The sequence below is a fragment of the Mus pahari genome, chromosome 3, assembly GCF_900095145.1.
Source record: "Mus pahari chromosome 3, PAHARI_EIJ_v1.1, whole genome shotgun sequence".
Classification (NCBI taxonomy): Eukaryota; Metazoa; Chordata; class Mammalia; order Rodentia; family Muridae; genus Mus; species Mus pahari.
In genome coordinates this window covers 114,585,160-114,594,141 of record NC_034592.1, presented here as the reverse complement: position 1 = coordinate 114,594,141, position 8,982 = coordinate 114,585,160, and positions in this window count along the sequence as shown.

Here is an 8,982-nt window from a genome sequence, read left to right as displayed (position 1 = left end):
GGAGGAGGAGGAGGAGGAGGAGGAGGAGAAGAAATACAGAGCTAGAGAGATGGCTCAGCAGTTAAAAACGCCCATAGAAGAGAAGACCAGGGCTCTGTTCCCAGCACCCATATCTGCCAGCATACAAGTACCTATAACTCCAGCCCTAGGAAATATGATGCCTTCTTCTGGCTTCCATGGACACCTGTACTCACATGCAGAAAGAAAACACACACACACACACACACACACACACACACACACACACACAAATAATTAAAAATTTTTAATAATAAAAGAATTGCCAAGAAAGACCATGGCAGCCACTTGTCAGTTGTGATCATTGCTAAATTTTATATTTACATTATATATTATTTACATTATATAACATATAGTATGTATTTTTATATCATTTGCTAAATGTTACATCATTTAAGAATTTTTTATGAGCATAGGAAAGAGGGGGTGGTCAGAACCTAGTCACAGAATAAAGCCACTATTGTACAGGAAGTTAAGGGAGAAGACAGAGTATGGGGTCCAATTAGGCACAAGCAGAAAGTCTGCCCTGTGGGAGGCTGAAGTTTTCCGAGGGACTGAGAGAGGCCACAACTCCTCTATTTGGCCATGTGAGATTGTTTGATGTTTTATCAGAATGCTTCCGACGGAAGTCAGGTTGTGGCAGGTTGGGCAGGAAGGAACAGGTGATGTAAACCCCCTTGTTTATTTCTTTTATGTGTGTGGTTTTGGGGCGTGCCACGAATGCAGGTAGAGATCAGACATGAGAGTTTCAAGGACCAAACTCAGGTCATCAGGTGTGATAGCAAGTACCACCTCACTAGCCCTGCCTACTCATTAAACAGAGCTATGGGATCACTGGGTCATGTCACCAGAGACTGCATTTCACCCCAGTCCTTCCTGTTTCTACCCCACTCCACTTCCTGTGAGCACTTTCTGTGCTGTGAGTCTTTCCACCGTAATGGACTAAAACCATGTGTAAAGGAGATCTTTCAGCTGGGCAGTGGTGGCCCATGCCTTTAGTCCTAGCACTCGGGAGGCAGAGGTTGGTGGATCCCTGAGTTCAAGGCCAGCCTGATCTACACAGTTTTAGGACAGGGAAGGCTACATTGAGAAAGCCTATCTCAAAAAACAACAACAAAAAATGTCTTTCTTCCCTTAAGTTGCTTATGTCAAGTATTCTGTCATAGTGATGCAAAAGTCACACAGAGACAACATATCAGTTCCACATCTGTTAGATTTTATTATTTAAATTTATACCCTATTTCATCTAACCTGGTTTGTTTTATAATATATTATTTTGAGGCCTATAGAAAAGAAAAATAGCCGGGCAGTGGTGGTGCATGCCTTTAATCCCAGCACCTGGGAGACAGAGGCAGGCGGATTTCTGAGTTCAAGGCCAGCCTGATCTACAGAGTGAGTTCCAGGATAGCCAGGGCTACGCAGAGAATCCCTGCCTCGAAAAAACAAAAAACAAAACAAAACAAAAAAGTGGGCCAGTAAGAAGGCTCAATGAGTAACATGTAAACACATAATACTTGAAATAATTTTTTTTGAAATATGTAACAATAATTTTAAATGTTGTCACTGAAACCATGATACAATACAGTCTTAATTTATCTATTGTTTTAAGCATGTGAATATATATATATATATATATATATATATATATATATATATATATATATGTACATGGGTGCCATGGGACTTGTGTGGAGACAAGAAGACAACTTAGGGGGGTCGGTTCTCTCCCTCCCCCGTGTGAGTTCTGGGGACAGAACTCAGGTTGTCACACTTGGCAGTAAGGGTCTAAGCTGCTGAGCCATTTCACAGGTCCATGACATGACACTTCCCAAGCTTAGATTTTTATCTCATTGAAAACTTTTCTGTACTTATTTAAACAATTGTACCTTTGAGGATGCTTCATTAAATCTAAAATGCCTTCCAAGTTAATATGCAGCCTCACTTCATAGATCTTTAAAACTAATAACCTTTTTTTCTTGTTGTTGTTGTTTTAGAAGTTTGAAGTAAAAATTTGCCGGGCGTGGTGGCGCACGCCTTTAATCCCAACACTCGGGAGGCAGAGGCAGGCAGATTTCTAAATTCGAGGCTAGCCTGGTCTACAAAGTGAGTTCCAGGACAACCAGAGCTATACAGAGAAACCCTGTCTCAAAAAAAAAAAAAACCAAAAAAAAAAATTAATAGAAAGTAACATTTTCATGTATGTTCTCTGACCCTCCGGATCTTTAACATTCTAGGAATAGTGTGATGAGCCCAGGTTAAGGACTAAACACCAGTTTCTGTTACAGCTCATTCTTTATATTGTGTATTTTATGACTTTTGACAAACATAACAGACATCTAGTTGCTGGGTAGACTTAAGACAACTTGACACTGAAGAGGAGGAATTCCAATTGAGAAAATGACTCCAGGGAATCCAGCTGTGGAGCACTTTCTTAATAAGTGATTGATGAGGTAAAGCCCAGACCATTGTAGGTGGTGCCATCCCCAGGCTGGTGGTCCTGGGTTCTATAAGAAAACAGCCTGAGGAAGCCATGGGGAGCAAGCAAGTAGGCAGCACCCTTCCAAGGCCTCTGCATCAGCTCCTGCTTCAGGTTCCTGCCCTGTTAAGAGTTCCTGTCCTGACTTCCTTTGATGATGAACAGTGCTGTGGAAATGTAAGCAGAACCATCTTTCCCTTTTGGGCACAGCAATAGAACCCCTAACTAACACGTACAGCACTGTAGTTCTTACAGAATAACAGTTTTGCTATCCTAAAACTCCACTCGATCCACCCAGCATGCCTCCCTCCTTTAGAGACCCTGGCAACTACAGATCATTTCGCTGTCTCTATAGCTTTGCCTTTTTTTTCAGCGCGTCAGTTTGAATCACACTGCCTTGTCCACTTGCCTGGTTTCTCTCCTGCATTTAACCTCTCAGTGGTTATATAGTCTTTACAGTCCTGAAATGTCTTAAGTGCCGTGTCTGCTCATCCTACCAAGTCACGGTGCTTTTGGTAAACTTACTGTACTTTTAAACAGCATTTGAAGGTATTTCCCACACTGGAATGCTAAATTCCTGAGTTGCTCAGGGGGGTTATCTTGTATCCTCCTATGGGTACAGGGGGAAGTTTGATATGTGGGAGAGAAGGGTCAGATGTGTTCATCTGATCCAGTACTTAGCAAAACAGATGGAAAACTCATCAGCTACAGGGGGAAAAGGACTGAAAGGAACTGTCTGGGAATTCCACTGGACAGCCACAAATGAATCTGGTGTGTGGGTGGGGGGCGGTGAATCATAAAATAGATTGCGTGCGCAGCTGTGGAACTGATGATGTATTGTTGTCTACGTGTGACTTGGCAATCTCTGTGACAGAATACATGGGCTTCCGTGTCAGAGACTGGGGTAGCATGACAGTTGAAGGCTCTCCTTCTTCCTCTTGGCTTCTTCCCTCTTCTGTTAAGGGATCATTTTACTCCTAGTGACTCACTCTCAGCACACCACGCAGTTGTATTATACAAGCAATATACACAAGCTTCATCACTCCACAGGAGATTCCCCCTTGTCCGTCTGTAACCACCCCACAACCTGGAGATCACAGAGAATATCTGGTGCCACACAGCAGGCTGCCTTTGGAACCTTGTCTCTCTCATTTAGAAGAATGCGTTTGAGAGTCACCCATGCCGATATGCTTGTTGGGAGTTCTTAGCCTTTCTTTGGTTGTGCTGAGGATAGAACCCAGGGCTTCGTGCAGGATGGGCAAGTACCCTAGCACCGAGCTCCATCTCCAGCCGGGAACCATCCTTTGATTGTGCAGTAGCATTCGGTTATCCAGATGTACCCCAATTCCCTCTCACAGAGCTGAGGAGCATTGTTTCCTCTTTCAGGAGATGATGAATGAAATCCCTAAATACTTAGATATAATATAGATTATGTGAGGAGATATATATGGGATTCATTCTATAAGTTCTGTTACTAGCTTTTGTTGTTTTGGGATTGAAAGATGGGTGGTCTCATTTAACCCAGGCTGGTCTGGAACTTGCTAGGTAGCTGAGTATGGCATAGAATTCTTGATCCTCCTGCCTCCACATTCCAAATGTCAGTATTGCAGCTCTGGTAAATAAAAAACTTACTCATGATACATTTTTATTTCTCTTGGATGAATCCTAGGAGTTGGTCTTATAGTTGTTATGTGAAAATTATAAATTACTTCTTGTCTTAGTCAGGGTTTCTATTCCTGCACAAACATCATGACCAAGAAGCAAGTTGGGGAGGAAAGGGTTTATTTGGCTTACATTTCCATACTGCTGTTGATCACCAAAGGATGCAGGACTGGAACTCAAGCAGGTCAGAAAGCAGGAGCTGATGCAGAAGCCATAGAGGGATATTCTTTACTGGCTTGCCTCCACTGGCTTGCTCAGCCTGCTCTCTTATAGAACTAAGACTACCAGCCCAGAAACAGCACCACCCACAAGGGGACCTCCCCCCTTGATCACTAATTGAGAAAATTCCTTACAGCTGCATCTCGTGGAGACATTTCCCCAACTGAAGCTCCTTTCTCTGTGTCAAGTTGACACAAAACCAGCCAGTATACTTTTCAAACATTCACTGATACTCTTGAGAACCTCAGGTCAGCTTTGATGTAGTAAATTTCAAACTATTTGGACAATAGTTCATGTCAAGAAATAGATTTTATATTTTCCTCTCTGGTGACTGTCTAAGGCAGTACCAGCCAGGAGGGCACAGGCCGCAGAAATGACAGAACAACTGGGACAGGGTCCTTCCTGCCTCCATCTGCACCCAGGAGGTGGGGCTGTTCCGCAACCCTCTGTACACTGGTCTTGCCAGGAGAGAGCTGGTATCCCAGGAGTGCTGACACAGGCTTACAGACCTACAGGAGGAACAAGCTCCAGCCAGAGACAGCAAGAACATCTAACACCAGAAATAACCAGATGGCAAAAGGCAAATGCAAGAATCTTACCAACAGAAACCAAGACTACTTGGCATCATTAGAACCCAGTATTCCCACAATAGCAAGTCCTGGATACCCCAACGCACTGGAAAAGCAAGATTCAGGTTTAAAATACTATCTCATGATGCTGATAGAGGATTTTAAGGACATAAATAACTCCCTTGAAATACAGGAGAACACAGGTAAACAGGTAGAAGCCCTTAAAGAGGAAACACAAAAATCCCTTAAAGAATTACAGGAAAACACAACCAAACAGGTGAAGGAATTGAACAAAACCATCCAGGATCTAAAAATGGAAGTAGAAACAATAAAGAAATCACAAAGGGAGCCAACTCTGGGATAGAAAACCTAGGAAGAAGTCAGGAGCCATAGATGCGAGCATCACCAACAGAATACAAGAGATGGAAGAGAGAATCTCAGGGGCAGAAGATACCATAGAAAACATTGGCACAACAATCAAAAAAAATGCAAAAAGAAATAGATTTTATGATATCCCAGTTTTGTATCCAATCACGAATCTAAATAACCACAGCAGACATTCCATCAAATAACAGGTACAATAAATTCTAACATTTTCCTGATACATAACTTTTTAAATTCTACTAGATTTAGTTAAAGATTCATTAACTCCAGCTAGAAGTATCTTCTTTTATTCATTAAAATTGTGCTTGGCAATCCCACGCATGTAGATGATGCTTTGCATCCACTCTCATCATACTGTCTTACCTCCTACCCTGACAACCCCCTCCCCCCTCATTATTTTCTCCATTTGTAATCTCAGTCTGGCCAGTGGAATGGAGCACCCAGGCACATCCTAGTTGTCTTTCTGAATCTCCACCAGTGAATTATCTATTAAAACTCTTCTCTAGTTTTTGGGTGGAATGACTTATTATTGAATTTTGATAATTCCTTTTTCTCATCTCAGGTCTTTAAATGCAAGAGCCATGGAGTAAATCTATCACTTGTCTCCTTCAGGCCATGGTTTTCTCACTTTGGCTTCTGTCACAGACTTCAAAATAGCCTTTCTGGTAACAACAAATGCCCTGGCCTTGAAAAGACTTTTATCTCATCAGAGCAAACGTAGCAGTGGCTTCACTTTGTTCCAAGAAACTCCTGAAAGTTGGTCAAGTAGCAAATCTGTAAGGGGATGGGGAGGGGCTCAGCACTAAGAGATAAATGAGGAGCAGTCACATCTGGAGAATTTTCCACACACTGCTTGGTATCTCAGCACCATTTGGGCTCTCTTTACTTTTAGTGAAGTTCTTGGGAAAAACATTTGTATGACTTTATTTCATCTTTTTTCAAAGATGTTTCAACGAGATATAAAATGTTTCAGACTGGGAATTGATCCAGTGGGACCAGTGAGAGGCTCAACAGGTAAGGGGACTTGCTGTGGACCCCAAAGACCTGAGTTTGATCTCCAAGGACTCTCATAGAAGGAGAGACCAGACTTCCCTAAGCTGTGATTCATGCTCTCACACACACACATACAGATAACTAATAAATATAATTTTATTCTTAAAAATAACTAATAAGGGCTGGTGAGATGGCTCAGTGGGTAAGAGCACCCGACTGCTCTTCCAAAGGTCCAGAGTTCAAATCCCAGCAACCACATGGTGGCTCATACCACCCCTCACACCACTCCTCCACCCCCCATCATAATTTTGGATCCACCTCTGTGTCCCTGATAATACTAGAAAGGGAAACATCAACTTTGTTACTACTTCAGACTTAAATTCCATATGAAAGGGAGAAGGGAGAAAGACGTTTGTTGAGGCCCACTAAGGAAAGTTACTTCTTCCTGGTCAAAAGAATAGAACCCAGATTCTACCTTCTGGCACTGGACAAGGGATGTCCTGAACTGTCTAAAACATCACAATTATTGTCCCCTCCCATAAGAGTTAACCCAGGTAGGCTTGACAATCATCTGGCGAAGGGATGCCTCTCAGGAAAAGCCAAGCTAAGGCAACGAGAGGAATGAAATACCTCCCAGAAGCCCCTCTACTCTAGTTTCTTTTCCATTGCTGTGATCAAAGCAACTTAGGAAAGAAAAGGGTTTATATGGCTATATTTCTAAGTCATAGTCTAACACTGAGGGAAGTCAGGACAGGAACTTGAAGCCGAAACCATGTAAGAACACTACTGCCTTATGCATAGTGGCTTTTTTCTCTTTGTTTCAAATTGTATTTTACATTTTTATCTTATTTTATGGGAGCACATGTGTTCTACTGTGAACATGCGGAAATAAGAAGACAGCTTGCAGAGATTTGGTTCTCTCCTTCTACCGTGGGTCCCAAGGACTAAACTCCAGCCCTTCAGATTAGGTGGCCAGTGCCTTTATACAGGAAACCATTTGCCAATCCCTTAAGCTAGCTTTCTTGTTTAGCCCAGGAACATCTGCCCAGAAAATGGTGCTACCCACCATGAGCTAAGCTAACCTACAATTAAGATAACCAAGACAGGGACTAGAGAGATGGCTCAGGAGGTAAGAGCACTTATTGCTTTTCTAGAGAACCCAGGTTTGGTTCTCAGCACCCACATATCAACTTTAAACCATCAGTGACATCAGTTCTAGGGAATGCAACACTCTCTTCTGGCCTCTAAGGGTACCAGGCGTACATGAAGTGCTCCTACATACATATACAGATACAGATACATATCAAGGGGATATATATATATATATATATATATATATATATATATATGGCAGATATATATAGATCAAGGTCCCCAAGGTTTTACTATGACTTAAAGGTGTGGGTCTATTGCTTTTTCTACAAATGGATTTCTATACTTATCACAAAATGTGGAAATGCTAACATATCTAAAACTTTTATCTCTTTTTGTAAGCTTTAAATTCATGTAAACTTCAGGGAACTGTGACTAGGACTCACCTGTCACAGGACAAATGATTCCAGTAAGTATTCCTGTCAATCAACAGCCTAAGCCCTCCTCCTACTGCTAATTCCTGCAGGGGAACGTTCTAAATGGAGGATTTTCCTTTAAGTTCCTAAACTTTAACTTCTGTCCCCAGTCTATATCTGTCTCAGCAGATTTACACTTGGCTGACAGGCACCATTCAGAAATCAGCTGCAAACTTCAAACTTCTCCAAATGGCTGCAAGCCCAGACTTGCTGAAAGCTGATATTAACTCAGTCCAGCCAATATGATTGCTCCCCATCTCTTCAGCTGGGTCAACAAACAAGACAAACTCACACCCCCAGTGCCTGAACTTTCAACTCTTAGTCTTTGGCTAACATTCCAGTCTTCATAGGCCCGAAAACACCCTAATTTTAGTTGAGAAGCAGTTACAGAAGAGGGAACATCACTCCTTATCCTCAACAAAAGCCTGGCATAGTAGGTCTAAAGGAATCACTAGAGACGATTTGGCTATGCGCTGGGAGAAAAAACTTGCAGAAAGGGAGAAGGCCAGGAAAGGAAAGGAAAGGAAAGGAAAGGAAAGGAAAGGAAAGGAAAGGAAAGGAAAGGAAAGGAAAGGAAAGGAAAGGAAAGGAAAGGAAAGACAAAATACAAACAGAAAATCAACCCAATCGGTTCCCATTCTCTTTCTCAGGCTCTGCCTGGCTAGTAACTCTGCCTCCTTCTCCTGCTGATTAGGGTTGGCCCTGTATAATTAATGCCTTAACCAGATATATAAATTTCTTCTTAGGAGCTATTAAGCTGATGATAATCAAGCCCCAATATGAACCGGTACCATGATAGTTTGAATATGCTCAGCCCAGGGAGTGGCACTAGGATGTCCAAATCATCTCAACAGACACTGCGGAAATCCAGAGACCCATAAAGATATTCTTTAAAAATCTATGCTCCACCAAATTGGAAAATCAAAAGAAGAAGAAGAAGAAGAAGAAGAAGAAGAAGAAGAAGGAGGAGGAGGAGGAGGAGGAGGAGGAGGAGGAGGAGGAGAAGGAGGAGGAGATAGATAGATTTCTTGATATATACCATCTATGGAAGTTAAATCAAGAGCAGATGCAATTTAAACAGTTATACAATCCC